We start from the raw sequence: 17,209 nt of genomic DNA on the forward strand, positions 1-17,209 counted from the left end.
CGAGTTTGAACAAATTCCAGAAGATAGTGAGGGTCAGAGAAGCCTGGTATGCTGCAGTTCATGAGCTCACAAAGAGTCGGGCAAGACTGAGTGACTAAACAACAGCCATTGGCCAAGAATTGTGTTAGTGATTATATATGTTATGCCATCTACATCTCATGGAAACTGTAGAGAGTAACTACTGTTATTCCCAATTTGCAGCTGAAAATAATGGAAAAAAAAACTGGAAATTGCTTCAACCCTGCATTCTTCTCTCTACTTTTCTTCTAGTGAAAGGAGAGGCGTCATTAGTCATATTTTGAGATTTAGGGAGAACTAGTTGTAGCCATCCGCCTCTCTTGAATTTTTTCACGGATGGGTATTTGTCCCAACTGGATCACAGTCACTCCCATAGATTTCTTTGGTTTGAGTTAGTGAGAAATTGAGAAAGAGTATTGCCCTGGCTTTCTGCTTGGGATTCTATGTGTGTATGCCTGAAGTGATTCATGGAATATTCTACATAGAAAATGTCTATCTCTGTTAAAAGAAAGTGAGTTTGATACAAAGAAATTCAAACAGGGAAATGGATGGTGTGGAGCCCTTGGATCAAATCATTTTGCTTCTGCATCTTGTGCTCTTGTCATGTTGCTCAACATTTTGTGTATATATATATCTATATATATATCTATATCTATACACTAATTAAACTTGGATTTCTGCAACTTTCAATTAGAATAATTCCTCCTAGTTAAGTCAGAGGTTAAACATATTTTCCAAAATGACATGGCTGGTTAGTTGTAGAGGCAGGACCAAGACCAGTCAAAGGCCCATCCCTTGATCACTATGAGCTCCATCAGTTTGGCAAATAAAAATATTCAGCAATTCCCATGAGCAAGATGAATATCTCGTAAGGATCCTTGGACATTTTCTTAAAGTTATAACTAATATAGTAACAAATGAACAAAATGAAGCCCAAACTGTCAGTATCAGTAACCACTTCCACAGTAAGGCCTTTTATAACAAAGAGATTAAGTAGATTTTCATAGCAAATCATTGCGTAAGAAGCCCAATCAAGCATCTTTTTCTGAGCATGTCATCCACTGTGATGATAAAACAGAGATATTGTGCTCGCACAGCTCTGAATTCTGTTTTTAGAAACGAGAGCCTTAGACTGGTGGCATCTATAAACGTGTGCATGAGTAGGAGCTGAGCAGAGGACAGAGGGCAAAGGAAAACAAATAGCTGCAGTTTCTCCAAGCCGTTGAAAATAGTGCATCAACAATTCAATCAAGAAGCTAATGATGGGCATGTGCTACTACTAAAAGAATGTGTACCCCATAGTATTTTGATTTTGTGAGGATGCTCTTTCCTAGATCAGAGCTGATAATAAAGTGTCCCTATTGGTGTTTAGGTATAGAATTGCTATTTTAACTTTGGATGTTATGTCTGTTACTAAGTCCAGTTCACATTAACAATGGATCTCAGCCCTGACCACTGTGGGAGAAACTCAGATGGATGATCTTGGTGAGTACAACCATCGCTTTTTTAGATTGCCAAAAGCACAAGTGGTCTGTGGTGGCTGGAGCTGACTTCATCCCCGTAGGGCAGATGTTACGATTCTCCACACTCTTCTAGAAGGTCCACGGCTGCCAAAATAGTTCATGGGGTGCTCTTAAACACCACCCAACATGATCCAAATAGTTCATGGGGTGCTCTTAAACACCACCCAACATGATCCAATGTTGCATTTTAACTGCAGGTCTGGAAAACACAACCGGAGATGTTGGGTTGGAAATATACGAGGTGCCCTGGCCAGGGAGTGTTTTGACTTTGAATGCAGAGGATCTCAAGCAAATATGTGCCCGCCTGAAACTGTTTCCGTGTGTTTCCTGATCCACTGCTCTTACTACACGAGACACAGTGCTATCATGATTAATGCCTTCATCGTAAACACATGATGAATGGGACTTTAGGTCCGTTCTGGCCCTTTCTCATTGTAACAAGATCAAAGTAAATATATTTCATTCTGCTATGAATGTATTCTCTTCACGTTGTGTTATAAAAAGATAATTCACTCGTAGAGCAGCTCTACTTTTATACATGGAAAGAAAGAAAAGAAATGGAAAGAAAGAAAGAAAAAGAATCACTTTCTAAAGTTAAAGTATCTTCTGTAAGAGATAAAACTATTTTTTCACTGTATATGAAGAGATTGAAAAAATTATAATAGTCTCTTCCTATTATGCACTGATGCCAGATTTTCCAAAACAGAAAAAGAAAGGTGACTTTTACCTGTTCCATCAGACAAATTTTTATTAAATCTCATTTTCTTCAGTTACTGGAAAAGCTTTAATTCTGCATTTAATTATGATAAATTGTCCCATATTTTTCTTTTAAAATAGTCCTTCAGTGAACATCTTATATACCCATTTTACCTATAGAGAAAATTCTTAACAGTGGAGACTATAAGCCAAAGGGAATATGTATTTTAATTTTTTTAATATACTTACCTTGAAATACCTACAGGTGGCTCAGTGGTAAACAATCTACCTGCCAATGCAGGAGATGTGGATTTGATCCCTGGGTCTGGAAGATTGCAGAAAGGAAGAAATGGCAACCCACTCCAACATCCTTGCCTGGAGAATCCCATGGACCGAGGAGCCTGGCAGGCTACGGTCCATCAAGTCACAGAGTCAGACATGACTGAGTGAGCACGCACGCAGTGACTGAGCATCTTAAACTAACTTGTGAGAAGTTATTCAAATTTGCATATTTATCTACATGCTTTCAAAAACTTGACTTTGTGAAGAGTCTACATATTTTAATGTCATTCAGTTTTTTTTTTTATAATGTGAGGAAAAGTTGAGCATGTTTTTATTTGCTTTGGATAATTTCTATTACTTTCTCATTATTTTCTAACTCTATATCTTTTGCTTATTTTTCCTTGGATTTTTCATTTTTTAATGCTTTGAAAACTATTTTTACATTTAAAAATTATATGTACTTTAATGTCTGAAATGGCACTTCATCAGTTAGTTAACCAGTTAAAAACTAATTTTGCCAATTGCCTTTTGGAGTTTTGAAAGGTATTTACTAACACAGAAAACCCATACATATTTATACAATTTAATCGCTTATATTCTTTTAGGCATTTAGACATTTGTTCTTGCTTAGAAAGACTTATCCTAATCAATTATTATTAAAGAAAAAAATATCTAGTTTTTCCTATTTATAGCTTCACTTTTATATGCAAATGTTTGATTCAGGGAAAATTGCTGCTTAAGACAAGCAGAATAGGAAGCAATTTTAATTTCCTTTTTTTCCCCAAATGGATAGCCTATTTTCCTAATACTATTTATTTTGTTCTTCATAGAACATAGGCTTAAAAATGAGGACATTTCTTATGTGACCTGAACTTCAGGTATCTTATCAATAGAATTATTGTGCTGCTGGCTAACACTACATATATAAGAAAATACTCAATGGGAAAATAGTCAATGACCACAAAACATAAGCTTTATTAAATTTGAATATATATTTTCATCTTGTCAAGAATTGTGTTAAGTGTAACCAATTAATTTCCTCAGTTGGAAATTTTTTTCAGTAAAAGGTATACTGAAGGGAAAAATTCCATGCACAACTTTTTGCTGGTACCTAGACCAAGATGATTTCCTACATGACAATTGTTGACAACTTGACTGTAGTTGTCATGAAAGGACTATGATGTGGCTACTGACCCACATGTATCCAGCGTGGCCTTTAACTTCATTCCCATGTAATGGGGAAAGATTTTCTTTGAGTCATTCTCCTTTGTGACCCACATATTGCAACTGAAAGCCAGAGATGCATGGGTGTCCAAGGTATTTTAGCTGATTGCATTTAACTAGATTTGGCAATTCTGTCCCTCAACATAAAAAAGACAGTTGCTAAATATTCTCCATTGTAATTTGGTTCAGTATCCTCGTATCAAACATCTTGACTTTATTCTAATTGTATTTAATTAACAATAACTAGCCAGGGATAGACCTGTACAGATGTGAGAGTTGGATCATAAAGAAGAATGAGTGTTGAAGAATTGATGCTTTCAAACTGTGTTGCTGGAGAAGACTCTTGAGAGTCCCTTGGACTGCAAGGAGATCCAACCAGTCCATCCTAAAGGAAATCAGTCCTGAATATTCATTGGAAGGACTGATGCTGAAGCTGAAGTTCCAATACTTTGGCTACCTGATGCGAAGAGTTGACACTCATTGGAAAGATCCTGATGCTGGGAAAGATTGAAACCAAAAGGGAAAGAGGGAAACAGAGGATGAGATGGTTAGAAAGCATCCCTGACTCAGTGGACATAAATTTGAGCAAACTCTGGGATATAGTAGAGGACAGATTATCATGGCGTGCTGCAGTCCATGGGGTCACAAAGAGTTGGACATGACCTAGCTACTGAATGGCAATGGCAACAAATAGATCTTTATGAATTCTGTTCATCTATGTATGTATGTTCATATTTTTAGGTTTTAAACTGTTGAAATGCAGATTTACGGACAGTCACAATCCATACATGTACCAAGTGCTGACTGCCAGAAAGAAACATATTCTTTTCAATGCCCTAGGGGAGTCTGGGACAGAAATTCTTCAGAAGTGAACAGGCAGGCAGCCCATAGGGATGCAAGTTGCCTGTAATGGCTACTGTGTAATGGCTACTTCAATACTGTTCAGTATTGAAGGACATAAATAAAATGTGATGGAAATAGAAAGTAAAGACTCCATTTCCATGGGGACATAGAAAATATTGTGATAATATTCTAACAGGAGTTACATAACTTTTTGCCAAAACCCATTTTTAAAGTGGAAGATTAGAGTTGAATTTTGTTTAAAACCACGGAGGCTATGTGTGTGCCCTATCATTTTTGACATGTATGACAGATTAAAAACTAAACACCTCTTATATTAAATATGAAACCATAGCTTTAGGATCATAAACCAAGCATGATATTGAAAATAAGAAACACCATTTTGGTCTGACAACATAACCCTGGAATAAGGGTGTTACCGTCTATGGGGTCACACAGAGCCGGACATGACTGAAGTGACCTAGCAGTAGCAGCAGCAGAGCTGAATTATGCACCCCCCATAATTCATATGCTGAAGTCTTAAATTTCAGAATGTGACTGCTTTTGCAGGCAAAACCGTTAAAGAGGTAATTAAAGTAAAATGTAGTCATTTGGGTGAGACCTAACCTAATATGCAAACATGCCTCATTTTATAAGTAAGAGGTGGGTGGGACACAAACATGAATAGGAAAAGACCCAATGAAAACATGGACAGAGGACCACCCACAAAACAAGGAGAAAAACTTCACTCAGTACCTTGGTCTTCAGTTCTGCCATTTTTGTCATGGCAGCCTTAGCACACTAATACAATGGGATTCTCACATAATTCTTTTCAAAGCCCTATTTTTCCATTCAGGTTCATATGTCCTAATAGCTGTATGTGTGTTCTTATTTGCTTCTTATGACAAGTCTATGATTAATATATTGTTATTTTGAATTTATGATGCAAATGAGAAAAATGAGGTTAAGAGAATTTAAGTAATTTTTCATGGTCACCCAGCTCATATGTCACTAAGCCAAAGACTGAGACTAGAACATGCCTCTGAAACATTTCCTTTAATCACTGTGCTATGTCTGTGTGGAGCTATCTTTGACAAAATATTGCCTGTGCGCTGTTCAAATGGTAACATAACTGTCAAAGTTTTGGTTGAAAACAAAACAAGATCACTTCTATTGGTTGAAGAATGCCTACTGTTATATTTAGAATGCAATAGATTAATGATAAACTAGAAAAGAAGAGGAGAAGGCAATGGCAACCTACTCCAGTACTCTTGCCTGGAAAATCCCATGGACGGAGGAGCCTGGTGGGCTGCAGTCCATGGGATCGCTAAGAGTTGGACACGACTGAGCGACTTCACTTTCACTTTTCACTTTCCTGCATTGGAGAAGGAAATGGCAACCCACTCCAGTGTTCTTGCCTGGAGAATCCCAGGGACGGGGGAGCCTGGTTGGCTGCTGTCTATGGGGTCGCACAGAGTCAGACATGACTGAAGCAATTTAGCAGCAGCAGCAGCAAAGAACACAATTGTAGAACTGGAGCCTTGAGGAAAACAGCTCTGGCTAGTAAATTAATAATATAATTCACTTAATTTTTTTTTTTTTTATTGAGCACTTGTTCCAGGCACTATATTCAGCACTGTATTAAGAACTGAATATAGTCATAGCACTGAATTCAGAGTTTGGAACTTGATGGCAGAAAATGGACAAATTAAAATATCAACTGCAAAATCACCAAAGCTGTGAGTACATGGAATATGGGAACTTAAACATGGCTTCCAGCTCAGACTTTGAGAAAGGATTTCGATGAAGAAGATAGAGAACCTCAATAAAATAAAGGGAAGCAGAATAAGAAAGATAAATTATATTATATAAAGAAGAGGAAAGTTGAGTAGAAATTTCTGATTGTATCGTATTTTTAAGCAGGTTTTGAATCTTCACAGGAAAAATAATGTAAGTATGTTCTCGGTTATAGGGATCCCTGATATAAACGTCAGGAATAATATTTTTAATGTATATGAATTCTTGAGCTTTAGCCAAGTACTCTGCATATGTTTTAGGCTTCTTTTAGAAATTTTTAGTTTTCTGTCGCGATTGTTCCTTAATCATATGTTGTGTTAGTTTTCTAGGACTGCAGTAACAAAATACCACAAATTGAGGGGCTGAACCAACAACAGAAATTTATTTCCTCATTGTTCTAAAGGCTACAGGTTTGAAATCAAGGTTCTAGAAGAATTGATTCCTACTGGGGCCTCAGTGAGAATCTCTTCTAGTCTTATCTCCTAGCTTCTGGCGGTGCTTGGCAATCCTTCACATCCCTTTAAAAATAGATACTGGAGTATAGTCGATTTAATCTGTGTTAGCTTTAGCTGTACAGAAAAGTGAATCTGTTACACCTATACTTGTACCTACTCCTTTTTAAATTCCATGTCCCTTGACTTTCAGATGCATCAAGCCAGTCTCTGCCTCAGTCTTCATGTACTGTCTTCTCTTCCCCCCACGCCTCTTCTCTGCTTCCTGTAAAGACAGCAATCATATGGGATTAAAGACCTCATCTTAGCTTGATTATATCCACAATGTATGCAATTAAGGTTACGTTCACAGTTATTGGGATTAGAACATCATGTATCATCTGGGGGAACACAGTTCAACCTTGCATACATGCCTTTACAGAAAACATCTTTTGGCACCCAGGATACTTATATGAGTAATTGATGGCCAAAATCATGCTGCGTAACAAACAAGTACAAAAGCTCACTATTATGTAACAAACATATTTCTTTTCACTCACAAATCTTGAGGCCGTTTGCTCTTTATGTTTGTCTGAGTTGGGCTCTGGAGACACATTCTGACTCATCCTTCTGGGCAGCTGCCTGTGGACTGCTGCTAAGTCGCTTCAGTTGTGTCCGACTCTGTGTGACCCCATAGACGGTAGCCCACCAGGCTCCTCCATCCCTGGGATTCTCCAGGCAAGAACACTGGAGTGGGTTGCCATTTCCTTCTCCAATGTGTTAAAGTGAGAAGTGAAAGTGAAGTCGCTCAGTCATGTCGGACCCTTAGCGACCCCGTGGACTGCAGCCCACCAGGCTCCTCCATCCATGGGATTTTCCAGGCAAGAGGACTGGAGTGGGGTGCCATTGCCTTCTCCGGCCTGTGGACTAGGAGTCTGCTAACCATGGTTGGGGTCCTCTCACATGCCTGGGTCTTGATGGAGAAATCTGAACTGGCTTGGTTCTGCTCCACAAACCTCATCATTGAGCAGGTTCTGCTGAGAGGCAAGAAAAGCAGCACACAAGTGCTCGTTCAGGTCTCTGCTTAGGTCAAAGTTGTTGTTGTCCCACTGGCCAAAACAAGTAACATGGCCCACCCCAAAGGCAGAATGGGGAGATATCGCTAAATGTCAATGAGAGAGAGGAAAATACTGGGGCCATTAACTGAACTTGCTATAGGCTCAATGTTCTCTCTCTAGGGTGCCTACTGTTTTGCTACCATTTTGAGAATTTCTCTTTCAGATTTTACTTTTCACCCATGAATGCCCCCCTAAGACCATCTTTCAATTCTCAGAGTTGTTTTTAGATACAATAAGTGTTCTTTTTAAAAATATTATTTCAAGGACTTCCCTGGTGGCCTGGAGGCTAAGTCTCCATGCTTCCAATGCAGGGGTCTGGGGATCAATCCCTTGCAAAGGAATTAAGATCCCACATGCTGTAGGGCATAGCCAAAATAATAATAATAATAATAATAAAAACATTTTTTCAGTTTTTTTTTATTTTCTTCTACTCTTAACACATAAAATAACTTCATACTTTAATATCTGAACTTTTTTTCTCCTTATCTATTGCATACGCTTTTACTGGAATACCTTAGCTCAAATATTATTTTCACTTTGAAACATCATTTCAAAAGTAGCAACAAAATGACTTCCCATTACTCACCATAATATTTAATATCTCTGGCTCTGTACTAACTTGGTATCACTTATTTATTAGTATTTGTCTATAGGATTAAATAGGGAAATACTGTGTCTCTATTACATTGCAGATAAATAGTACAGTATCTTGTCAAGCAAGGTTTGCTGCTGCTAAGTCGCTTCAGTTGTGTCCGACTCTGTGCCACCCCATAGACAGCAGCCCACCAGGCTCCCCCGTCCCTGGGATTCTCCAGGCAAGAATACTGGAGTGGGTTGCCATTTCTTTCTCCAATGCATGAAAGTGAAAAGTGAAAATGAAGTCGTTCAGTCATGTCCGACTCTTAGCGACCCCATGGACAGCAGCCTACCAGGCTCCTCCGCCCATGGGATTTTCCAGGCAAGAGTACTGGAGTGGGGTGCCATTGCCTTCTCCAAAGCAAGGTTTAGGGCTCAGTGTATGTTTGGAACAAAACCAGGATCACATACTCCATTGTTTCCTAATTAAAATATCTTCTCCCTCATTGAGTCTTTGATTTTCACCTATGAAAATGGCAACCCACTCCAGTATTCTTTCCTGGAGAATCCCAGGGACGGAGGAGCCTGGTGAGCTGCCGTCTATGGGGTCGCACAGAGTCGAACATGACTGAAGCGACTTAGCAACAGCAGCATGCTGTTACAGCAGCTTAGAAAGCCAACTCTTTTCAGTCATAAAATAACCATCAAAGGAATACAAAGCAGAATAAAGTCCCTTTTCTCAGCATAGTCTGTGGAAAGGAAGCCATAAAAATAAGTGATTATAATAAAACATAGTCACTGCCATACCAGACATATTCATGGAGATACAGAAATACGCATGGTAATAGAGAAAGGGATACCTCATCCAGCAAGAAAGAGATGAGCAAGCTTTTCCTGAAGAATGAAGGAGAAACACATTCCAAAGGCAGAAAGGGAGCAAAGGTGGAGGCCTGGAGCAGTATGACCATGAAGCAAGCAACAGACGGGGTATCAAGTTCAATTAGCTGAGTGGTGTTACATAAACTGATGGCAAAAGCAGTAGGCATGAGCTGTAAGGTGGAGGCTCCATATGCCACGTTAAAGAACCTGAACTCATACGTCTCAAGATACTTTAAAGCACTATTAAGCAGGAGAACAAAAGGTTTGAGTTCAGCTTTCTAAACCTGGAACAAAATATAAGTCTCAAGATCCAGTAATTTCAATGCATGGCAATGACAGTCCGCAAGCCCTGAGTCTCATTCTCTGAATCTTTCCTTTAAACATAGCAGCTGATCTGAGAAACTGCTGTGATAATAGTGTATTAGCGACTTAAGGACTGATTCAGTTGCCTCTGTTATTTCTTTACGTGTTATCAAAAGCTGGTCTTCTAGAGACAAAATCTTAGTGGAAAGGATGAATACATTCTAGTAAAATTGTAGACCTTTTTTTTTTTTTTTTTGTTTTGACTACTACGAACTTTGGTATCATTCAAATGTCTGCATGGAAGACTAAATAAATAGAAATGAAAAACTTAAACTAGAAAGTGGCCCTATGTTGCTATCAAGATTACTGGTTTTAAAAAATAATTTAAATAAACAAATAGGCTTTTACCTAAGACTAACCCAGTATATATATATATATTTATGGTATGTAAAAGTATAGTGTAAAGGAATTTGAACCTAACATAAAGCACAGGTCTGGGAATTAGAAAGAGGAAGCAGAATTTATAGAATGAATATGGATTTATTTGAAAGGGTAGATTAATTTTCACATGCTTAGGCATGAAATGCTATTGCCTGCCTAACTACTCCATTATGTGTTAATAATAAAATAACCCATATGTGCAAAATGGATGTGTCACACCAAGAGAAAATGCTTAAAATGCCAAGTAAATACCACAACAAATGTAGGAAAAATGCTTTACTGATGGTTTCACTTTGCAAATTCTTTTGAAGACTTTTATTTTTTTCATTCTTCTGGAGTACAGAAAGCAGGAGTTCTGTTCTGTATAAAGGAATCTTGTTTTGGTACAATTTTACATCTATTTAGTTTATATTTAACCAGAAACTAAGATATTATGCTCTGTAATTTTTTAACTTAGTATTTAAAAGCATGTGGGACCATGAGGCTGATTCTCAGAACAACTAAGGCTTTGAGAAAACTTGGTGGATGGTGCCAAGTCCTTTCTTATACTTTAAGGTCTGTGTTTTTCCATTTTTACAGTTTAGAATAAAGTTTTAGAGACTGAAAGTCACTTTCCTTCTTTGATCCATTGCTTTTTGGGGGCAAATATGCATTTATCAGTTTCTCTCCTTTTGGATCTCTGAAAGACTTTAATATGCACTAATTTAATAATATATATGATGTGCTTGGTCATTCAGTTGTGTATGACCCTTGCGGCCCTATGAACCGTAGAACGCCAAGCTCCTCTGTCCATGGAATTTTCCAGGCAAGAATACTGGAGGGAGCTGCCATTTCCTCCTCCAGGGGATCTTCCCAACCCGGGGACCAAACCCACTTTTCACACACTGTTTACCACTAGGACCACCTGGGAAGCCCGGCATGTATGACAGCAACACCCATAAGCTCGGGATCCAGTCTTTCCTTTTGAAATCCCTCATTTGCTTATGTAAAGCCAGTGAGTCTCCTCAGCATTCTAAGGACTTTCATTACCTTCTGGCTTATTTGGGATCTCTCAAACTACCAGGAAGTCCTTTTTTTTTTTTTTTTGCTATTTTATCAGATACTACTCCACTCCCATTTTACCATCTTTACGAAGATGGCAAGGATTTCAGTCAGTTTGATTATTTTGTCATGATGAGAGTGAGCTTATGCCAGTCTCATTTTTACGCTGTCGTCCTGAGCACCTTTCTGTCTTAATGCCTCGCTGGAAAGGTGCTGGTCAAGTTGTGGAATCACTGTCTCTATGGAATTATTGGCAATAACAGTTTTTTCCTTACTATCCATAGATTCACTCCAGCCACAGAACACTAGATTATGCAAAGATAAACACTGACTTTTAATTACCTGATTTTTCTAAGATGGAAAAGACAATTGAGGATAGTTCTATTTTCAGCAATTCTGAACCAGGTTAATTTAAACGGAACCTGTGAATTAGCTCTAATGAGAATAATTAGAATATTTTAAAATAGAACATCAAATACTTGAAAACATCAGAGAAAATCAAGGTAGTGGTGACTCATGAGGCTAAGAGCCAGGTAAAAAGCAGGTTGAGCGGTGAGATAAGCCTAGGATTTGGAAAACTCTCTCCCTGGTGGCATTTTCTGATCTTGGAAAAGTTGTCTTCAAGGTGGAAAAGCTGAGCAGTTCTCTCAGAAGCCTCACAGGCAGAGACAGACAAAAACTCATGGGTGAGGCCTACCAAGGTGGAGTCAGATAAGTCTGTCCACTTTGGGATGGGGTTACGGGATAAAAGTGAAAGTGAAAGTCGCTCAGTCGTGCCTGACACATTGCCACCCCATAGACTATACAGTTCATGGGATGCTTTAGGCCAGAATATGCGGGGGGTAGCCTTTCCCTTCCCCAGGGGATCTTCCCAACACAGGGATTGAGCCCAGGTGTCCCACATTGCAGCAGATTCTTTACCAGATGAGCGACAAGGGAAGCCCTGCAGGATAAAGGTTAAATAACAGAGGTAGAATGACACCTTCAAGGACTGAAGTTGAATCAAAGTCCTAGATGTCCATTGACAAATGAATGGATAAAGAAGATGTGGTACCTATATACAAGGGACTGTTACTCAGCCATCAGAAAGGATGAAATAATTGCCATTTACAGCAACATGGATGGAATTGGAGACTATCATACCAAGTGAAGTAAGTCAGAGAGAGAAAGACAAACATCATACGATGTTGCTTACAAGTGGAATCTAAAGAACATGATGCCAATGAACTTATTTACAAATCAAAAACAAACTCACACACTTAGAGAGCAACTTCTGGTTACCATGGGGTGAGGCGGGAGAGGACAGAGGGAGTTCGGGATTGACCAGTACACACTGCTATATTTAAAATAGATAATCAACAACTGCATAGCACAGGGAACATTGCTCAGTGTTTTATGATAACCTAAATGGGAAAATAACTTGAAAATGAATAGATACATGTATATGTATAGCTGAATCCCTTTGCTGTACGCTTGAACACAACATTGTTAATCAAGTAGGCTCCAATATACCATTTTTTAAAAATTAAAGAAATAGATAAAGTGATCTCAGAATGCTAGTCCCTTAGCCTGATCATTTGTCAGAAGCAAAGCTGAATCATCTCTGGAGCATGATAGCAACATATGGAGCCTTGAATCATTTCTGCCACTTTTCAAGCACATTGTTCAACATTGAACGGCAATAGGGTTAATATTTAAAAACCAGGGTCGGCTTTCAGAGGGGACTCTCTGCTTGATGGCACTGTCTTTGAGGCAGAGGCTGGTGTCCCTACCCGGAGGGACTGGTCATGGGGATGAAGACAGAGTGCTGTGATGTGGTGACAGTCACCATGGGGAGGCAGGGTTAAAAGCTCCGCCGGGGTGTCAGGCTTGGTGGGAAACTCCTTGGAGAATGCCTCTGCCTTTCCACATGCCAAATGGGCATGGTCTGGGTCCAGGTGCCCAGGTGATCTGAGGCAATGCGGACTAAGTGACGTAACCACCAGCATCTATCCAGCCCTCAGTTGTTCTGAACTCCTCTCTGTGGGACACTGAGACAGAAAGGGACGCTTGCAGAGAATGGCTGCTTGCCCACCCCAGTGAAGTGATGTCAACATAAAATGACCTGCCAGGCTCCTCTGTCCATGGGGATTCTCCAAGCAAGAATACTGGAGTGGGTTGCCCTGCCCTCCTCCAAGGGATCTCCCCGACCCAGGGATGGAGCCTGCATCTCCTGCATCTCCTGCATTTAGCATTTAGGTGGATTCTTTACCTCTGAGTCACCAGGGAAGCCCCACTGATGTGTGCACTCATGGGCAAATGGTGACCGTGAGTCTCACATCCCCCAGCCCCTATCTGACATCCTGCCTCTGGCCCTGAGAGCTGCAGGCTGTGAACAGTATCTCAGACATGGCCAGGTCAGCCAGGGAAGAGGCCCAAAACCTACAAAGATCTGTCTGATAGCTAACCAGATGCTTGCCCTGAAGTCTGTAAACATCTCCATCCATGACTCTGAAAAATAGCTCTGTCTGAAGCTTGCCACTGGCTGCTCTTTTGACCTTCAGCTGTGTCCCCTTTCTGATGCAAGACATCTCTTCATTTATTTGGGGATAAACTGTTTACTTCCTGAGACCACCGGTGGAGAGTTCCAGCTCTGCAGGTCGTCCCAACCAAGGACACCGTGGATATTATGCTTGAGGCAAAGGACGAGAGGCCATGCAGCTCCATGAGGAAGGTGACCAAGATCAAGAAGCTTCACACAGTTCTTGTCTGGGGCCTCGTCATCTCATCCGGTTATGCTGGTGGGAGAGGACCCCATCGTGTCTGCCGTGCATCCTGTGTTCCTAAAAGCACACTGTCCTTAACACGCCACCTGCAGTGGTTGGCAAAGGGGCAGCCGCAGGGCTGGACCACAGTGGGCACTGTGGATGTGCCCACGACTGAGTCTGCAGACTCAGGACAAATTAGCATGGCACTGGCAGGACAGAGGGTTGGTCTGAATGTCAGCGGAAGCTTCAGTCTCTTCCCGGAGGAAAGCAGGCTTGTGATGACGGCCACTGTATTTATCAATTGCCTGTCAGTTCCTCAACTTGGTGTGTGAATAGACTCAATCGAAAGCTTAGATGCAGGCTGTCCATTCCGTCATATAGGCCTAGCATAAGAATACTTTGGGGCTTCCCCAGGGGCCCTAGTGGTAAAGAACCCACCTGCCAATGCAGGAGATATAGGAGACCCAGGTTCAATCCCTGGGTCAAGAAGATCCCCTGGAGAAGGAAATGGCAACCCACTCCAGTATTCTTGCCTGGAGAATCCCATGGACTGAGGAGCCTGGCAGGCTACAGTCCACAGGGTCGCCAAGAGTCAGACATAACTGAAGCAGCTTAGCAAGCATGCATGATGATTGCCAGAGTAGAGACTCCAACACTCCTGTTGCAGAAACAACTAAAGGTATAATCAAGACACTCCTTGTCTCAACATTGCAGAGTGACAGGTACTTGAATGAACAGAATGCAAAGAAGTCCAGATTACCTCAGACTTTGGCAGGGAGCCGGTCTACAACTAATTCAGGTTCTTGAAAAAGCCAACTCAATTGACTGTCTCTTTAATAACTTCAAAACCCAGGTTCTACAATTAAAAGACAGAAGTTTGGCTAACTGTTGAAAATCTGTCCTACTATGTAAACAGTGGCTCCAGGTCCCACAATGAAAAAATCCAGAAGGATTGAATTTTAATGAAATTCAACATCAGCTCTACCACATAAACAGTAGTCTCAGGTCCTGCAAGATAAATGTCCAGCAGAATTGACTCTTTATTAACAGTTCTAAAAGTTCACCACCCTGCACCTTGTACAGAGGTGGACATCACATCTCGGAGCAGTGTGGAGGCCGTCAGGCAGCCAGCAGTCTATGGTGAGATACTTGATCACTGGTGTCATGGTATATGAGTCCAAGTGACAGCAAACTCTGAAGCCTATCAAAACACGAGAGCAGCAAGCAGGAGCAGAGGATGAGGACCGGGTTGTTTCCGGTTTTGTTTCATCACTTTTTAATAAATAAAAGCATCGATTCTCAAAATGAATCTCAAACTTCCTTTTGAACTTGCATGTTTCGTAGGACAGTCGTGACTTCATAGTGGATTCTGTGACATCAACTATGCTGCATCCTGAGACCCTACTATCCAGTCAGCAGAATGCAACTTCACATCCATATTCAACAGAGCTGGGTGGAATGTGTCACCTTGCCTGGTTTCCCAAGATCGTGGTTGAAAGAAGCATTCTATGGGCAAAGAAGCACCACCACTTCCTGTCCTCTTCTTCTATTTCTCCCTGAAAATGCTTGAACATAGACAAGCTCATTCTGTGGCTTAAACAGGAACAGACCACATGTCCTCTCAGGATAATGTAAGAGCAGAGGGGGAGCAGAGCAGCCTTTGCTCATATCCGAATAAGAAAAGTTTTCGTGCAGACTTAACAATTCCGTCCCTAGGAAGGTACCCTAAGGATGAAATTCTCACATGCATCACTAAACAACTACGAGAATGTTTGCAGTTACTATTTGCGGATTCACAAAAACGGTATGTCAAAAATCATTGTGAAAATTCTGTTTCACTGAAAAATTTGATTTAATGATATATAAAGTGTTTTGAAGTGACAAGGGGAAAAGGCATTCAAGAATTGACTTGAATGAAAACCAAGAGAAAGAACAAACAATAGAAACAGATACATACAGAGTCCAAATAAAAATAACTAAAATTAGTTTGCTAGGGCTGCCATAAAAAAGTAACACAGACTAAGTGGCTTGAAAAACAGAGATGTATTTTCTCACAGTCCTGGAAGCTAGAAGTCCGAGATTAAGGTATCAGCAAGTTTGGTGTTTTTCTGAGGCCTCTCTCCTTGGCTTACAGATGGCTATCTTCTGTCTATCTTCATATGGGTCTTTCCTCATTGTGTGTCTGTGTCTGAATCTGCTCTGTAGATAAGGACACTGCTGCTGCTAAGTCGCTTCAGTTGTGTCTGACTCTGTGCAAACCTATAGACGGCAGCCCAACAGGCTCCCCCATCCATGGGGTTTTCCAGGCAGGTTTTCCACTGGAGTGGGTTGCCATAGCCTTCTCTGAGATAAGGATACTAGTTATGTTGTATTAGAACCCACCCATATCAACTCATTTTACCTTTATTACCTCTTTAATTTAAAGCACATGGTGAATACAGCCATGAAATTAAAAGACACCTACTCCTTGGAAGAAAACCTATCACAAACCTAGACAGCATATTAAAAAGCAGAGACATTACTTTGTTGACAAAGGTCCATCTAGTCAAAGCTATGGTTTTTCCAGCAGTCATGTATGGATGTGAGAGTTGGACTATAAAGAAAGCTGAGCACTGAAGAATGGATGCTTTTGAACTGTAGTGTTGGAGAAGACTCTTGAGAATCCCTTGGACTGCAAGGAGATCAAACCCGTCAATCATAAAGGAAATCAGTCCTGATTACTCCTAGGAAGGATTGATGCTGAAGCTGAAGCTTCAACACTTTGGTTATCTGATGTGAAGAACTGACTCATTAGAAAAGACACTGCTGCTGGGAAAGATTTGAAAGCAGGAGGAAAAGGGGTAACAGAGGTTGAGATGGTTGGATGGCACCACTGACTCGATGGACATGAGTTTGAGTATGCTCTGGGAGATGGTGATGGACAGGGAAGCCTGGCATGCTGCAATCCACGTTAGGGTTAGGGTTAGGGTTGGGTTAGGGTTAGGACACGACTGAGCGACTTAACTGAACTGAACCTCTTTAAAAGCTCTGCCTCCAAATACAGTCATGTCCTGAGTTCTTAGGCTTAAGGTCTTCAACATATAAATTTCCTCTCACTATATTTGAAAGGGGGCAAGAGAGGATGAGATGATTGGATGACGCTGACTCAGTTGACACGAGTTTGAGGAAACTTGGGGAGACAGTGGACTGGTGTGCTGCAGTCCATGGGGTCACAAAGAGTCGAACCTGACTTAGTGACTGAATGACAATACTAATATTTGAAAGAATTTTATTAAAAGTATCCACTGCTTATT

General features: G+C 40.5%; 1 long non-coding RNA gene across 2 annotated transcripts in view; it reads right to left on the bottom strand.

Annotated features, from left to right (window-relative positions):
- Positions 1-3,470: 3,470 nt before the first annotated feature.
- The window catches only part of LOC147363891 (uncharacterized), a 36,062-nt gene continuing 22,323 nt past the window's right edge, over positions 3,471-17,209 (bottom strand). The window contains exons 1-3 of one of the 2 annotated variants that reach the window (XR_015133590.1): positions 7,372-7,845; positions 6,993-7,097; positions 3,471-4,240 (exon numbers count right to left, since the gene is read on the bottom strand). This is a non-coding gene — a long non-coding RNA (uncharacterized LOC147363891). Of the gene's footprint in view, positions 4,241-6,992; positions 7,098-7,371; positions 7,846-17,209 lie in introns of those variants that run through there. The other variant, XR_015133589.1, reaches the window with a different exon arrangement.

This window comes from Bos grunniens, chromosome 10 (genome assembly GCF_055505025.1).
Source record: "Bos grunniens cultivar Pamir isolate PY7600 chromosome 10, Bosgru_T2T1.0, whole genome shotgun sequence".
Classification (NCBI taxonomy): domain Eukaryota; kingdom Metazoa; phylum Chordata; class Mammalia; order Artiodactyla; family Bovidae; genus Bos; species Bos grunniens.